At 43.1% G+C, this 18,666-nt stretch overlaps 1 protein-coding gene and 1 pseudogene across 1 annotated transcript in view; both read right to left on the bottom strand.

Annotated features, from left to right (window-relative positions):
• CDH13 (cadherin 13) overlaps nt 1–18,666 on the bottom strand; it is a 992,246-nt gene that overhangs the window by 855,272 nt on the left and 118,308 nt on the right. The gene's annotated exons all lie outside the window — the stretch shown is intronic.
• LOC133050030 (homeobox protein OTX2-like) lies at nt 6,505–9,495 on the bottom strand (annotated as a pseudogene).

Here is an 18,666-nt window from a genome sequence, read left to right as displayed (position 1 = left end):
TCAATATTTCCATCTGAGATTTATGAACATACCCAGCAATCCTCAGGGTGGATTACTGATCATTCTCTTTTCTCATATGTACACTTTTATTTAAAACTATCCCAGGATTCACAGTCTAGGATGTCAGTCCCCAAGACAGTCATTCTAACATTTTAAATCCCCTATTGAAATATAGGAAGGGAGGTGGTAGACTTTGCCATGTCTTAAATTTGGAAATGATTAAATACCAGTTCCTATTGCCTGTGTGCCCAAAGCATAAAGTTGTTATACTAGGGCTCTGGTTAGGGCTGAGGTCAAAACTATTAGTTCTAGGAAGAAAATGGAATAATAAATAAGGAAGGGGATGTCTCCCAGCCAACCATAGGTAATAAATACTTCCTGGTGATCACATCTTAAAGAAAGGAGGCAGATTTTTGTTTTGTTTTGGTGGGATTCCAAAGGCCATTCCCAAAGAGGAGCTGCAATGGGGTCTGAGGCAAAGTCTGCATCATGAGAGAGCAGAAAGTCTTCCACTCCACGAAGACTACTTCAAAGGCCAGCACGTACTGTGTAAAAAGGACATGGCAGCTACATGGCAATGCTCCATCACTCAAAACTTAGCAGCTATCCTGGCTTTAGCATCACGGATCAAAGCAGCTGGATAGAAAGTTGTCAAAAGAGATTTAATATGTCTAGACCAGTAAAGCTTGATGGCTATCCTGGGCTTTGCAGAATGGGATGCTTTATGCTATGAAGAGTATGTAGGCAGGTACAAGGGGGCACATGCCTTCTCAAGACAAGCAAGTATATCTGGAAAGACAATTTTACTCAGCGTAAGTAATCTGAAGCATTATTTTGCATTGAGGTAATCACAGATGGTGTGGTAGGCAGTACCTAACTTTCAGAGATCCCTGCCATCCTGCATGCATGCTCTTGGGTAACCCCTCCTATTAAGCATGGAATGGACTTAGTGACTTGCTTCATATTAATAGAATATGGCAATGGCGGTGGGATATCTCCTCCGTGATTACGTTACTGAAGACCATGATTTCTGTCTTGTTGGCCCTTTGGGTCTTTGTTCTTCTCACTTGTTCACTCTGAAGAAGCATGCTGCCATGCTGTGAAAACTGTTCTACAGAGAAGTCCATATGGCAAGGAACTGAAGGCTTTCCCCAGCCAAGAGCCAACAAGGAGGTAAGGTCCTCGCAGCCTCAAGGACAGGATCCTGTCACCAACCTCATAAGTAAGCTTGGAAGTGAACCCACGCCCAGTAGAACCTGGAGATGACTGCAGCCTTTATGTAGCCAGAGCACCAACCTAAGTACCAACCAGCTATGTGATGTTGGGCAACTCCTCAACTTCTCTGTACAGCAGTTTCTTCATCTGATTCCTGGCATACAGAAGCTTTGAGATAATAAATTTTGCAATTTTAAGCCACTAAGTCTTAGAGTAATTTGTTACATAGAATTAGACAAGCAACATAGATACATTATGGACCAGAGTACAAAACTGTCAGGAAAGACAAGGCCTGTTGCATCTACTTAATGTTTCAGCTCATGCCCACACAGGGCTCCTCAAATTGCCCAACTCTAGGGGAACATACTGTGGAGTTATGGAACATAAAAAGTCTTGGAACCATCTTGATACTACATTGCCGCACTGTTACACCTTTTTGATTGTCAGTTCTGCAACATCTGGACCGACATCAGGTCTCACTATACTGATCCTCAACTTCCTCATCTGTATAGTAGGTATAAGAACCTTGGTTTCATCAGTTTTCTGAGAAAGGTAAACTGGATGTCTGTGAAAAGCACAGTATCTGGCGCATAGCAGAAACTGACTTTGAGCTCGGTAACTGAGTCTCAGGGTTTAACCAAAAATTCCAGGGCTTTAGTTGTGTGCAAAGTTCTAGGACACTTAGTTCTCTATCTGCACTACAGCTGGAAGTGGAACCCCCTACCTCTTCCCTGGTACAGAAAGGGCAGAATGAAGTGTCCTCACCAGTTCTTTCCCAAGACAGTTCCCCCATGTCTTATTATACCTTTAATTACCAGGTGTTTACTCTAGAAAGAAGACCAACGTCATAGTCATCCCATCAAGGTACAATGAAAATAGAACACAGTATGGATTTAACCTCCTTATTCAGTTAAAACTAGTGCTCCAAAACCAAATAGATTCTTCTGTGAAAAGAAGGTCCCTGACTGCAGGCTGTTTGTGTATTAGTAAATTTGCCACTATGTCCATCTGGTCCTTTTGTGTGTCCCATTTTCCTGAGACTCCCCATAAGCATGGCCGCTTATTAAAAATAATCAAGGGCTCCCGCTAAGTGAGCACCAACTCTGTGCTAGGCTTTTTGTGTATGGGTTTTGATAATCTTACAAAGGCACATGGAATAAATACTACCCTTTCCTATTCCTCTCTTCACACCTCCATCCATTCACAGAAAACAGCCAACAGTATATGTCTCAAATGGAATCTAGTCCAGGAAGAAGCTAAAGGATATTTTCTTCAGCATGCATTCAAGCAAAGAGGGAATGCACTGATGCTGAGAGGATCAGCAGTGTATCTGGCCCTGTGCTGGGAGCTTTCTTAGTGGGTCTCCAGGAGGCTGTGAGGTGTACAAGTTAAGGTCATTGGCTGAGAAGCCAAATCACCTGGTTTTTAACCCTAGCTCCAGTGTTCACCAATGTACTAGAGAATGTCAAGCATCTTACTTAACCTCTCTGTGGCTCCGTTTCTTCAGCTGATGCAACAGATTTTAAACACTTGGCTCATCTTACTGAAGAATCAATCCATGTTAGTGATCTTACCCGTGACACAGCCTGTGAGAAGGGTATGAGTCCACTCCATTTTGTAGATGAGGAAAGTGAAGGTAAGAGAAGGCAAAATACTTCCCAGGCTCATACAGACGGTAGTGACAAAACTGAAACTCAAGTTCACTCATGACTGAATCCAAAGCGGTGGCCACGGAAACCCCTGATTTATGAAGCACTGTTTATTCTCCTGCAGAGAATGATGCTCGTGACCACAAAATGGCTGTTTCCTGCGTGCCAGGTACAGTTCTAAGAGTTTCACATTCTCATATCCCACTGACTCAGTATCACAACTGTACGTAGCAGTCGTAGGTGCAATTTCCATTCCCATTTCACGAATAAGGAAACTGAGGCTTAGAACAGCTAAGCAATGTGCTCAAAATCACACGTGGGTGGTGAAGACTTCCATCGCCCACCACACCCTGCCCTGTTCTCCTTCCAGGCACACGGGAGGGTGACGATTCCTAAGCCCACTGGGCAGAGACCTCGAGGCACTCTTGCACGTGGGCTGTAGGCAGAAGTGGCCCCTTTCCTTTCCACGTCACAGCCTCTCCGAGGAGACTTTCCCAATGCTCTTTTCCCAGCAGAAGTAATTGTAGGAGCACAGTTAGTCCTGGAGGGGCCATTAGAGAGGGCAGCCTCGCTCACTTAACTCCCGTCACAGGGGAGTGCTCCCTGACTTGGTTTCTCAAGAGACAGAACTAAACCTGTGTTGTCAACAAATTCTGAGGCCTGTGCTGGTCTGTGATTACAGCACAGCCTCACCAGTCCTGGCCAACACACCTGCCACACGGCGCTTCCAGGGTTCAGACCCCAGAAAACAAGAACAATAATGACTTTAACACAGCGCAGTGGTGAGAATTAAGTTGTTATTAGACAAAATAGATAAGGAAAAGCATAGCACAAAACCAAGCATATGCTAAGTGTTGAATAAACGCTTCTTGAATAAAAGAATTCTTTCTTTAAGGTCAAGATTAAAAACTTGAAAAATACATGGTGGTAGCTGACAATACACAGCACTTACCCTGGGCCAGACATATTTCTAAGGGCTCTGTGCATATGCACCCACTTATCTCTCCCAATAACCTGTCAGAAAAGTACTGTAAGTAGCTGCAACTTATAGATGGGCAAACCAACGCATACAGAAAGTAAGAAACAGATCTAAAGCTGTACACAGTAAATGGAAGATCTGGGTCTCAAACCCAGGCAGTATGGCCCCAGACCTACATTCTTGACCTAGTGGTAGACAGACATATTTTTTTAAAAGAAGCTCCATCGAATAGTTAGATGTAAAGGAAAACAATATTCTTGGATGAATTAAGAAAATGAAAAAAATGTAACTGGCAAAATAAGAAAGGTTTTATGTTCAGTTTGCTTCAGTGAAGTTGCTTTATAAGTGAGAAGAAAATACAAAAGTACTGGAGAACACTGACACTTGAAAGGCAGCTCTAGACTGTTACGGGATAAAACCCAAGACAAAAAACCCCAAACAGAAAACTGCAATGAGCTAATAATATTCTAAGGAAATTTTCAGTTGTCTCCATTATGTCCCACAGCACATAAGTGGGTATGTCCCACTTACCTCCACTACTTCCCCCTACAAAACCACCCATGTCAAAGGATCCCTGGGGCACCAAAGCACAAGAAGACGAGCACGGCAGTGATGAAGCGATAGCAGCAACTTCCGAGACCCTTCCACACTTCCTTGCTGCTGACCACTGGATCAATCCAGGGATGTGCAAACCAGAGAAGGGAGACGAGGCACTTTCACAATGTGGCAAAGAAAGCCACAGAGAATAAGGGGAACATGTATCTTTGCTGCCACAAGAGAATTCAGACAAGCCTGATTGAAAATGTGTCTGCTGGCTCAGCCCATACCCCAGGTTTTTCTGCCTTTCTCAGCCTCTGCATCCTGTGTGATGGGCCCCAGCCTTGAGCTGATTCAGAGACAGGAAGACAGTATAACTGGAGCTCCTTCACTTGAGGGGAGATGGGTACCATCCTTTCCACACCAACACCCAACCACTACTTCTGGCTTTTGATGTTCCTTCTATATTTCCTTTTCTGACAACCCGACTCTGTAAGATTAGGGTATTAATACTGGGGCATCCTGATGACCCTTTTACCACCTTATACCCCCATCTCATTGGCTTATGGGTTGACTTCTTTAGGAAGTGGGCTTAAAAAAGATTTGCCTTTGAAATCTGACTTAATGTGTTCAAAGCTCAATTCTTTCCCTATGATGCTGAACAAGTTACCTCTCTAAACCTCAGTTTCATCATCTGTAAAAATGAGATGGTGAAGATGATGGTAATTTCTACCTCTTAGGGCTCCTACGAAGAGTCACCAAAGTGAAGCGTTTAGCTCAGTCTGGTACCGTAAAATGCTCACTCATTTCATTAGCTGTTATCTAGCTTCTTCCTAGGCTTGTCTGTTCATCATTCCTCCTACCCAGGCCCTGTCCAGCTTCAGAGATGTGACTCTGCCCTGAAATCCAACTGGTCACCCTCCTTCTCACCACCTCCCTTCCTCCCAGGGCCCCCTGCCTTGTGTGTGTGCGTGTGCATGTGCGTGTGTGCTGCAGGCTGGTGGGGGAGGAGAGGGCTTATGATGCATTTAGCACTTGGTATAGATTAGCAAGGCAGTAGATACTATCAGTGCTCCATCCACATCCCCTCAGACCTGTTTGCCACTTTACTGCACACCGGTCCCAGCGTGCATTCATTCCTAATAGCCAGCACCTGCGGTGGTATGCCAGTAAATATTTAACAACCACCTCTGGGGATGGGAGAGCCCTAATTTGTAATGTAAGCCAATTTCCATGGTGTAACTACTCCCACCATGGCTGATTTCAAGCTATCAATGTGAGGTTAACTAGCTTGCAAAATTCCTAACAATTTAACAGTTAGTTTCAAGCGAGTGCCTGCACACCATGGGTCTCTGTGTTCCTCTTTGACAAAGGCTGCATCCTGGCTGCCAGGATCTGTTTTGCCTGTAATCAGGAAGGACAGGAAGTGTCTGGGCATTTATGTTCCTGCTTGTCTCTCATCCTAGAAGCTCCCAGAACTGGTTGGATTTGTTGGTTCAGAGGTATAAATACTCAAGTCCCCTCCGCACTAATGGGCCAACATGGAAGTGCCACCCACAACTCTCCGGTTTCTCCGGGGGATTAGGCCAAATTTAACCTCTCTAGGACCTGGCCTGACCCCACACCCTTGTTCACCCTCCCCTTTCCCAATCTTACTTCCCCACCTCCCTATCAGTGTTGCCTGGGAATCTAACGGGTGACTTTCACACAACTTCTCATCGGCCGTCTGCTTCAGAGGAACCAAACTGACAGTTTTATGGACGTGCCTTCTAAAGCTCTGAGTTCAAGTCCTGATTCTGATACAAACTGTATGACTAGGAAAGTTATTTAAGCTCTCTGAGTTTATATTTCTTCATCTATAAAAGGGACCTAATAAGTCCCTGCCTTATTAGATAATGATGCTGGAGAAGACTCTTTTGAGAGTCCCTGGGACTGCAAGGAGATCAAACCAATTCTAAAGGAAATCAACCCTCAATATTTATTGGAAGGATTGATGCCAAAGATAAAGTTCTAACACTATGGTCACTTGATGTGAAGAGCGAATCCATTGGAAAAGACCCTGATGCTGGGAAAGATTGAAGGCAAAAAGAGTAGGGGGAGGCAGAGGATGAGAGGTAAGATAGCATCACCAACTCAATGGACGTGAATCTGAGCAAACTCTGGGAAACAGTGGAGAAGAGAGGAGCCTGGTGCACTGCAGTCCACGGGGTCACAAAGAGTCAGACACGACTTAGTGACTGAACAAAACAACAAAGTCCCTACTACTAGGGTTGTTGGGAGAATGAAAAAGATAAGTCATCTAGGAGGATTAGCATAGCATCTGGCTCATGAAATGTCTTCCATAAATGTTGCTGTTGTTACTACTGTTATTAAAGAGTGTCTGTCCTGCCCTCCAGGTCAGAGCTTCACTTGGAATAGTTGATGACTGAGTCCTCCCAGCTAGGAGGACTGTCTGATGTCCTGCTGAGCTTTCACCACCCTTTGGAATCAGAGTTTAAGCTCTTTGGCTGTCCTTTCTTGAAATGGACCTACATTTGTCTTTCCCTCTGCAGAGGGAATGAGTCTTCTGGAAAAGCTCTGGTCCCAGTTGACCAGCTCTGTGACCTTAAAATCCAAGCATGGCTTGTTTCTGAGCTCCATCTTTCCTGCAAAACCAGGGCAGTCAGACAGGGCTCAATGGAGGGTAACAAGTAACGAGGATCCCTCAAAGGGATGGGACCAACGTTTTGTTCATTATCCAGTAAAGTTCCTTGTGCCACTGTCTCTACCTTCTTCTCATGGGGGAAGATAACATTTATTACTTAGAACTGGTGAAACAAGCACTCATGAAGTGCTGGTGGTAAAACAGACTAATAACAGACCTTCACCAAAACCATCAGGCAACATCTACCCACAACCTTAAAAGCACACATCCCACTCGATTCAATGGCACCTATTTTAGACATCCTAAGTAAAGCGTCCTAAACTTGAAAAAGCTTTAAGCACAAACATAACCAGTTTAGCCTAGTGCTTTGTATGTAATTGGTACATAATGCATTTTGATTAACTAATGAAACTATCATTTAATATTCTACAAAATTAGAAAGCACCTTTATCTCAGTAGTTGAACACAAAGGAGTAGTTAAAGGAGTTAAACACAAAGGAGTAGTTATGAGGCTGCTTTCTGCTTTTGTGTGTGTGTGTGTGTGTGTGTGTGTGTGTGTGCTAGAACCATTTTAATATAATTATACATATCTGCCAAACCAGGAAGAAAGGTTTATGCATATATAACTTTTCCAGCTAACATCTGCAAGCATAAACAACAATGATCTCAGTTTATAAATTCATCAGGGTCAGAGCAATTGGCCAATGTCTCTCTACTGCTAGGCTTACCAACAGTAAATTACATGATGAATTAGTGTCCTTTTGTTTCTCTTCTCTTACTCTCCTTGGCCAGAGACATTTTGTTGTAAAGTTTCAGTGACGCTCACCTCCAGCCAAAGGTAATCTTCATAGTTAAGTACTCAGTTGCTCTGAATTTACTTATAATTATAACCTATTTAATCACAGAAGAAACCCTGCAGAGGTGGAGTTCAAGACTGCATACAATAACAGGAGATCACAGTTTTGAAGTCTAGCACAGACTAAAAACCACAGATGTACCATTTATATGAGACACACACTGACTGTCTCTTAAACTACATATTGACTCCTTATGAACATTATTTTCTAAATAAAGTAATGCAGCTAGGACAGTCAGTCGCACAACTCACACAGCCCTGAAAAGCTTTTCAATGCCAACTACCAGTTGGTCATGGAATGTGAGTGAGCTTGAGGCACTGTCCATTCCTAAGATTCAGCCATGGATTGGCTAAAACATTGGAACACCTCTGCTCAAGAAGGCTATGTCCTTCCCTCCTTCCCCTCACCATTTAGTTCTGCTTGTTTATTTTTGGTGGTATTCGGTTGCACATGGCTAGACTGCTTTTGATCACTTTGTGAATCAGGAAAACCAATGATCTAAAACTATGACAGGATCTTAAGTATTAAGTAGGCTGATTTGTCTATTTCAGGTAGCTGGCTGGGAGGCCCTCACTAAGGCCTTTCATTTTCCTTCTGTGCCTTCAAGGACATTGATCAGAAGATGAGTCTGAGCATCATACCATCGAACTCTTTTAACCAAGGCCTGGCTAAAACTGGAATGTCTAGCACAGTATATTTAAAAATCACCCACGAAAGATGATTTTTGTGAAGGCCACAGGTCTTCACAAAACCTGGAATTTCCATGAAGATGTCTGATCTTTATAATCCAAGTAGTCAGCATTGAAGTTAAGCTTCCAGGAGGCAGTTTGGTCCTTATAATCCAAGCAATCAGTGGTTGAGTTAAAACCCAAGCTTGAAGCTCCACCTCCCTGGGTGGAAGAAGAAGCTGGGGACTGACTGAGATGGCTGGTGACTGCATTGGTACCCATGGGACTGAGTGCGGTCCCTGGTCCAGGAAGCCAGTGATGCGTTAGGGGTCAAATAAGATCCACAGTCCATGCCCCCAAAGTAGGAAACTGAGCCAGCATATCCTTGACTGTAACCTGAAGCCTCAGTATAGGTCATGGGGTAGGACCTCTGCATGCAGGGAGAGGAGGTGGACAGGGGATCTGACAGTGGGGGGATGGAAGCTGGGCTCCAGACAGACACAGGAGCACTGCTGCTGGAAATGACTAAGACTGAGGTGCTAGAAGAGGGAGTGAACTGGCCATTTGTTCCACCCTCTGAACTCACTTCCCAGGCAGGAGACGTCTTCTTTTTGGCAGGTCTCACTTTGTTTTGACCTCCATTCTGCTGTTGCTGCCCCTGTTGGCAGCACTTCGCTCTTTGATTCTTAAACCATGCCTGTACCCTGGACTCAGGTAAGTTGGTTTTCAGCGCCAGCTCCTCCCACATGAGGATGTCTGGGTACCCAGTCTTAGCAAACACTGCTTCCAGCACATCCAGCTGCACTCAGGTGAACGCTGTCCTCTCCTGCCACTGTTTCCAAGGGGTGGCCGGGTAGCCCACCAAGGGGTGCAGCAAGTCCATGCCCGGAGTGGTTAGACTCAGCCCACTAACTGCATAAGGCAGTTGCTTAAGATAAGACGTCATGCTAAGGTTGTTTGGAGGTGCAAAGTCAGCCCAAATCCAGGGGACACAGTGGAAGGTCTTGCTTCGCCTGGTTGGACAGATTCAGAGTCCTTGTTGGATGGGTTTGGAGTAGTAGAACTTGTCTGAAAATTAATTATAATAAATGTTTTCTTGATAAACTAACGAGATAATCCAAAGGGCATGCGTCCCTTAATTACAGGCCGCCGTGCTCAGCTCTGCTTCTCGTCAGGGCTGATTAATTTTCCGCCCGATGGAAAGGCTGCTTTCTGCCTTTAAAAAATATATGACCATTGAAAATTATGTTCATAGGACACTCTCAACTGCAACAGCCCACACTCTTGTGGGGTGTGTTTCTCCCAAGGCAGCACTCGCCCTCTGAGATGGCCCACACTGTCTGTGGAGTGCGTTTCTCTATAAACAGATCCACTTCTTACTTATCACTTGGTCGGTCACTGAATTTTTTTCCTGCGATGAGACATCAAGAACCAGAGCTTCATTAAGTCCTGTCTAGTTTCACTTGTGCATAGGGGCCACTTACAGAGACCTTACACCCGGTGCCTCTGACCAGACTTCCAAGTAGAAACAGCCGTGCTGATACCTCAGGCCGGGGGACGAGTGCAGAAGCTTCGCCAGACACTCACTCCAAGATGGCGGCAGCGAGCCGCGTGCGGGGCGCTGGGCCGGAACTAAGACCTGGAGCCTGCGCACCACGGCGGCTCCCGCGTGAGAACCCCGCCCCCTCCCCACTGACCCGTGACCCCGCAAAGCGGCCCGGGCGGCCTTCCGGCCTGCAAGGAAGCACGCGCTCTCTCCGTTGTTTGATTAAAGAATAAAACTTTGCTTCTGAACTGAAGAAAAATGTTTATAAAAAAACTGTGAAAAAATGAGAAAAGGTTTGTGAAATGAAGCAAGCAAATTTTAATTTATACCAAAGTCACAACTTAAATTTTTTAATCTACAAAGAAAAAAAAAAATGAGAATACGACGTTCAAGAATACTACAATAAGGAAATACTTAACCAAAATATGATACATCTAAACAGAGGAATATTATGTAGCCATTGAGAACTGACTGTGTAATAATTATAAAATGATATCTATGTATGGAATGGTAATACAACTCAAAGCATAATTAGAGCTAATTTAATTATATAGGCTAAACTTATGATTTTTAAGCAGAATATTGAATATATGATTCATGGTGAGTCTAACCATATAAAAAGCTAAACCAACTTAAAATGCATACATAAAGGAAAAGGCTCTAAATAACTACAGTAAATTGTTACTAATGATCATGTTTGGGCTGCAACCCTTGAGTGCTTTTCTTTCTCTTCCTTTTTTATGTCCCAAATTTTCTCTAATTAAGGAGAATTACTTTTATAATAAACAGCATTTTGATTGACTGGTTGAGTAACAATAGCACGACATACACACAGACACACACACAGATGAAATAATAAGGAGTGGAAAGTAAGGGAGAACATTACTATTCAAACACCCTTCTCGGTTAATGGTTCCCAAATTTGTTTTCTAATAAGGCTAATAACAGCCATGTGTTATGGCAGGTAGCAGCCCAACCTAGCCAGAGAATCAGGCTCAAATGATTCCCAAGCCACAGTCACACTTTGGCTGTCACTTCAGTTCTGGTGACATTAGCTGGGGACAGCAGCTGGGTGAGATGGTATGCAATTCAAGAACAAGAGAATTCAGAACTAACTCTACGCTTATTAAAAATCCAATTCCTTGTGCAGTTTGCAGAGTGCATTCACAGGCTTGCCAAATCTCACCTTTGAAATCAAATTTCCTTTCTGCCATGTGCTGTTGCAGATATAAGTCTATTGTTTCCAACTGAATTTTGTTTTTTAACTGCAATGCATTCAGGTAAGTCTGTTCTTGCTGATGCATTAGAAAAACCAGCTCAATGGAGGCCCACTGATTCACCACAGGGTGGGTACATGTCTTTTTATGAATAATTTATCATTTGCCAGCATGAAGGAAAAGCCCAGGGCACTAAGGAACAGGTCAATTCCCCCCATCTCTCTCTCTCCAGCAACTACTATCACAAGAAAAAGGTAGCATCAGTCTAAGTAATATTCTTTCACCTATGTCCTGGGTAGCATCATGAGACCTAAATACCAACAGCCACTAATGTCCTTCTGAACGTTACCTCCTTCCAAAAAGTTTCCCCAGTTGGAGGTTCAGTCTGGCATCCGTAAAGACACAGGTATCTATATTCCTTCTTCTCTGATGCAGAGGTTGGGATGCCTTTTTATTACCCCATTTCCTAACATATGAGGATACAGTATATAAAGCCTGCCATCTGGCTCTTTCTTTTTTTGATGAAGCCATTTACATTTTCTTAGTATAATTAGTATTGCACAGTAACTTGTCAATACTCTTCTGCCATGGCACCAAGTAACAGCTTACATATACCTGCAACTGGGAGGATTTATTTGTTCCTTCATGCTTTCAGTTGCTGGCCAGGGATAATTACCAGGGAGATTATTACATAGTGTTGGGTTAATTAAATATGATAAAGGCATTTGCCTGTGACATGATGGGTCTGTTTCAATCTAAATGATATAAAATGGTCAGACTCATTGAAGGCAACATGGTGACCCCGCAGAAGATTAGACCCAGCCAAAATAGAATCCTGCTAATGATGTTTCTGAATTTGATGTTCTATCTCGATTTCACTAGCTGTCTTTTTAATCAGAGAGATGTCATTACAATGATCGCTCCTGAACATTCATGCCCAGCCCTCTTGAGAAAGCAGGGGACCTTCAAAGTACCTTGAAATATTGGCAAAATACAAAATACTAAAGGCATAAAAGTGAGTCTGCTGACACTGAATAGCTTCTCATCTTCTTGTTAGACTGAATAAGAATCTATCTTAATTGTGGAAGTCTACTGGGTTAGGGAAGTAAGAAACATCAAGAGGAAGAGACTGATGTCCAGTGGCTGCTGGACCCTTTTCCTCCTCCAGTGGAGATATTGCTGATGGTGGTGGTTTATTGGTTCAGTCGTGTCTGACTGTTTTGTGACCCCATGGACTGTAGCCCACCAATTTCCTCTGTCCATGGGATTCTACAGGCAGGAATACTGGAGTGGGTTGCCATTTTCCTTCTCCAGGGCATCTTCCCGACCCAAGTATCAAACCTGCATATCCTACATTGGCAGGCGGATTCTTTACCATCTGAACCACCAGAAAGGCCCAGTGGAGTTATTGCTGGCTTATAAACAGATGTAAGCACTAGGCTTGAAGTCTGAGGGACAAAACTTTGGGTACAAAGTGTTCTATTTTAATTTTAGAGCAACAGGAACAGAGGTTGATACTATACCGTATTTTTAAGACAAAAATGGACCTTATATCATGACCATTCGTGGTGAGATGTTACCATGGTATGGTAGTAAAATGGCAATAAAATGGGAAAAGTCTCCAGTTCCCATTTTCTTGGTAGAGTTGGTGGACATAGCTGCTACAAAGCCTCGTGGCTGAAATGGTCAATTCAGTCAAATACACATTAAAATCAGCCCCCCAAATATCAATAAAACTAATTGCTACAATGAATAGTCAGGGGAGAGGCATCGTTTGCAATCAGTGGGTATCTACTGTGGCTCCTGTGTGCAGGTCACCATGGGGAATAAAATAAACACGTTATGAAACTTTGTCCCAGTCAATAGTAAGAGACTTCCTTGCAGTTTATTTGAGAAAATGAGACGTATGTTGCATGACTGTGTAGCAAGGAGAAGCACTCCCACCAGCCATGAGGAAAATCAATCCAGTTATTTCGTACTTAGACAACTTACACATGAGAGCAGTTACTCCTTACAACTTCCCTCTCTCTCTTCTGAACCATCAGCCTCAACCCAACTCACATCCATCACTCAGACAGAGCTGATCCTCTCAGCTCTTCTTCTCTCTCTCCTTACCCCTTTCCTCTTTGCGGTCTTGCAGGTACCACTCTGGTCTTGCTTAATTTGGCTCTTATAAGTAAAGAGTGCCCCTCCCTGGGACACTCAGTTCCTTTCTCCATCCCTTATTCCCTCCGAGTCCTGATCTGATCACCAGCAGCAGACCTGATCACCAGCAGCAACACCCATCAGTGAGCTGGGAGTTCTGTCCAGAGCTCAGGGAGAAACTCGTGGTAGTCCTCAGAGGAGTAAGGGCGGTGCTGGGGCTGGAGATGAGCCCTGGAGGGAATGCTGGAGAGGGATGGCAGAGGCCAGGGCCTCGCAGGGAGGAAGACTGCGAGCGAAGGCCCTGAGCTGGGAAAGCGAAGGGCCAGGGACCAGGAGACAAGTGTGCGTGGCATAGAAGTTTAAGCCTAACATGGAGCGAGATAAAATGAGAAAGACTTTCGCTGGCAGCAACTCAAAGAACGTTGTTTGTGCTCTCAAAGGGTGCACTGGTGCAGTGTGGGTTAACGTTGAAAACGTGTTGAGTGAAGGAAGCCTTGCATAAGAGTGCATGCTGCATGATTCCACTTACACCAAGTTCTAGAACAGAAAAAACCTAATCCGTGGGACCAAATAATCAGAGCAGTGGTTGTTTTGGGGTTGCTGGGGGAGTGTCAGAACTGGCTAGGTAGAGGCTTGAGGGAACTTTCTGGGATAATGAGACTCTTTTACATCTTTACAAGGGTTTAGGTTCCAAAGATGCGTGTGCATGTTAAACTCAGTATACGTGTAAGGTTTATACATTTCACCATGGGTAAATTTTACATCAAAAGAAAAAAAAAAAGTATGCACAAATACTAGTTAACAATATTCATGCTAAAGTATTTAGGAGGAAGATATATCAATGTCTACAATTCACCTTGAAATTCTTCAAATCAAAATCATGGGGTGGATTAATGGATGGATAGAGGGATGCATGAAGGGGGAGAGAGAGCAGAAATAAAACAGGGGATAAAATGTTAAAGGCAGAACCTAGATGGTGAGTGCACATGCGCCAACTGCAAAATTCAACTTTTCTCTAGGTTTGAAGATTTTTATAATAAAATGCAATTTTAAAAAAATTGTATGTTGGGTACAAATGAGCCTTGAAGATAAGGTAAATATTCTATTTTATCGTCAAAGGACATCTCATATTTTGCACTGAGGAATGCTGAAGAAAAGCAATTGGTGGGGAGGAGGCATTTAGTCAGATCTATTGGAACTTATTGAATAATGGATAATATGTATTGGATAATAATAATAGATAGTAAAGATAGCAACAACCATGGCTACTGTTATTATTGCCACATATTGACTACTCTTTCTGTGTCCAGCATTAGGCTAAGTGCTTTTAAGAACCATCTTGTTTAATCCTGTAACAACAGTAAGAGAGAGATAGAAATAACCCCGTTTTTTCATGAGGAAACTAAACTTCTGTAGATTAGCTGATTCATCTGTAGATTAATTGCCAAAGCTAATCAGGCAGAAGGTTGTGGAGCTGAGGTCTGAACCTTGGCTTAGGCAAGCGTATACTGGGGGCGTGAATGGCAACTGGCAGGACCCAGGTGTGAACTCCGGTCCACCAGATGCAGGATCTATGTAGCACCTTGGATCTTTGTGTCAACATTCAGTTATCCTGGGAAAGGCAGTGTTTCCCTAGTCTGAGGTCAGACCTCAGACCTCCCTAGAGCTAAAGGGGGAGCTTCAATTCTTCAGAAATGATCTGAACCTGGTGTTAAATATATCAGCTTTGTATTTAGGAATTTTTGTAAATTATTCTCAGTGCGTTTCGACCTAAATTCTATAAATTTTCCTTGACTTAAAAAAGAGGCTGCAGGAAGCAGTGGAAACGTAGACATAGAGAACACACTTGTGGACACAGCGGGGGAAAGAAAGGCTGGGACGAATGGAGAGCAACAGGGACACATATACGCTGTCATATATGAAACAGACAGTGGGAATTTGCGGTGTGACTCCGGGAGCTGAGACCAGGGCTCTGTGACAACCAAGAGGGGTGGGATGGGGTGGGAGATAGCAGAGAGGCTCAAGAGGGAGGGGACATATGTATGCCCATGGCTGACTCATGCTGATGTATGGCAGAAATCAACACAACGGTGTAAAGCAATTATCCTCCAATTAAAAATAAATAAGTTAAACACACACACACACACACACACAAACATGGAAAAACAGAGGTTGCACTAGACATTCCCCATTTTGGTAGAAGCCTAAGAAGACTCCAGCCTTAGAAGAATGATTTTGATGGTGGACTTTCAGATAGTGAAGTGGAGTGATGAGGAAAATATTTGGGGGTAGGTGGCTCTTAGGGACCCTTCATTTCTTAAATTTGGCAAAAAGAAACATTGGTATAGGATAAAGAGTCATTGAATATTCCCTAGGAAATTTGGTCTTACATCCTGATTTCACATAATTATAAGGAGGTGATTTAATGAGAAGTTATTTAAGCCCAGTGAAATTGGTTCTTTTTTATAATGAGGATGATTCCATGTACTTCTCAAGTTATTTTAAGGCAAAACTCATGTCTGGGAACTCACAGGGTCTGGCCCTGTGTAGATTTCTCAATGGAAGCTTATTTCCTTCCCTCTCCACAGGAAGAAATGACACTCAGAGAGTCAGACCATGAAACACTCCTCAGAGTTATGTGTAACACTGGAATTAGCAATTATGCCTTCCCCAGTATGACTTCCCATTGGGAAGCTCATAGTATTAAAAAAAATACATGCTTATGAAGGCAATTATTCTCTTTATGCCACATGATTTCTTGTAATAAATACCATTCACAATATAGATTCCCCATTGATAATGGTAGTGGGCAGTGCCTGCATGGGGAAGGAGCACTGGGATGATTGGCAGGGAGCTGTTAGTGGGTTTTCAGTCAGAAACAATGTAGTCTATGATTTTGACAGTTAAAATAGAAGGAGTAGGGAATCAATCTCCATCTAAGACTTTTAGTGCTGGGCACTCAATGGAAACTTGTTGAGTTGAACTAAAGATGGAGGGGGGTAGCTTTTCACAAGATGCATAATGGCAGTGTCTTTGCAAAGAATTCTTATGGTTCTAGAGGAGTTTATAGTCTCAGTAATTGGGGTCTCAAGAGATGTGTAGCTGAAAGAATTATGAAATTCTGCAACTCAAAACACCCAAACACTAGTCTCTTAAACAGTGAAAGTAAAAACGATATTCAGTCTGCCTGAGGCATCCATAAACTATGTAAAGATTTATGGGGGTTCCATGAAGAAATAAATGAATTAATTGAGAATGAGTGAAGTGACTGTGACTGTGACTCAGCCTCAGAAGTGAAAGGGATACACAACCAAAACGAGTTCCATAATGATTCATATCCTCATTCATCAGCCAACACCTATTTATTGAGCATCTACTCTGTTCCTGGTCTCATGCTATGGCCTCAGTTATATCTGAGAAATAAGTGGATGCAAATTGCACCTTATAGTATTTAGCCCCACAAAGGAGGCAAATTGGACTTCAAAATGCCCTCTGCACTCTCACATCTGCTTGTCCAGCACCCTCACGTTTTACAGTTCCATTTCTAGATGTAGATTCAAGCTCTTCCTTTCCACGTTTCCTCCCAGTCTTGTCATGGAGGGCAGGGAAGAGGAAAAACCTAGACAGACAGAAGCAGAACCTTCTCCAGCAGGTCAGAGATAGAGGAGGGCTGTTTGCGTTCCCTCATTCGAAACATTTGATTCTTTTGTTTTCATGTGTGCAATACCTGGAAATGTTACTATTACCCAGATTCCAGACCCAGATTATTGCTTTTCAAGCATTATCTCACCTAATTCTCACTAGAAGTTGCAAAGTACATATTATTTGTATTATTGTTATTGCTTGAATAGTTATCCCTCATTTAAAGATGAAGCAACAGGTAAGACACAATTGTATCTTTTGCATTGTCATAGGGCTCTAAATTAGGGCATCTAGAAAGTGAACATTCTGTCAACTATACTGGGTTCCCAAAACCATGGTCTTGGTCTTGCCACTCTCGCTTTCCTTTTAAAGCACAGGGGCACATTTATGTATCTATTGAAAACTATATCTATTAAATTTATTTATTCATTCCAGTCATGTGTTCATTTCTTTCAATAAATATTTATCAAATACCAAACATGGGCAAACAGTGTATTTTTAAGGTAAAGACTGTCTTTTGACTTAAGTTGTTGAAGTCACTCAGATCTTCATGTGTATCTTTACATACTTTCAAAATTCATGCGACAGGCAGTTACTGAGGCTCATTATTGCTCTCCTAGAGCTGGGGACCGAATGGGGTCTGAAACAGGCAAACAGCCGGCACTTACGCAGCATGCATTCTAGCAGAGGAGATGGAAAAGAAACAACTTTTAAATATTTACCACGTCACGACATGATAAACACTGTCTAGATAAAGCAGGGCCAGAGGAAAAGAGTAACTAGAAACAGAAGGAATGACTTCTGTGAAAAAGTGACGTTCAAGCAAAAACTAATTAAAAGTAGAAATGAGGCATGAGGCCATCAGGTGGGGGTGCATCCCAAGCAGGGAGACTTGTACGTGCAAAGGCCCTGAGGTGTATTCCAGGACTAACAAGGAGACCAGTGCTGCTGGAACCCCATGTCCAAGCTGCTAAATAAAATCTACAAATGCCACGGTGCTGCTGGTTATGCTCTACACAGTTGTACCAGGGATGTCCTGCTTTGTTCTTCCAATTTTAGAGCAGTCCATGTACCTCCAGGAGAGTGCTGGAGATAATCATTTTTCCTCAAAAACTCATTATGCTGCTTTAATCACTCCATGACAATGGCTGGATAATGAAGAGAATGCCCACCCAAGCCACTCAGGGCCTCTCGAAGAGTGAGAGCCTGCTGATTAGTGAGATATTTACAAACAGACACAAAGAGAACTGAACTGTCTTCTTTTTGCAACCTAAACGGTCTTTGCTATTAGTCCCCACGTCTTTGTTCACCGCTTTCCAGGGAATCCCTCCCTCAAGTCCAGCCTACTACTGTTTGGCCAGGAGACTTTAATCAGTAGACATGGAGGAAATGACCCGGCCAGAAGCATGGCCATCACTGAGCAGCCCGAGACAAGAGGAGTTGCAGATAAATGAGGCAAAACTGAGAGTCTGGCTTCTAATTAGTGGAAAATTAAAGTTGATTTGCATTATTAGAATTATGGACTTGGGGTTTATTAAATCACATCCTCTCATATGTATCTTCTGTT

The sequence above is a fragment of the Dama dama genome, chromosome 4 (genome assembly GCF_033118175.1).
Source record: "Dama dama isolate Ldn47 chromosome 4, ASM3311817v1, whole genome shotgun sequence".
Lineage (NCBI taxonomy): Eukaryota > Metazoa > Chordata > Mammalia > Artiodactyla > Cervidae > Dama > Dama dama.
Note: the sequence above shows the minus strand (reverse complement) of the source record. Positions and strands in the feature narration are given on the sequence as shown.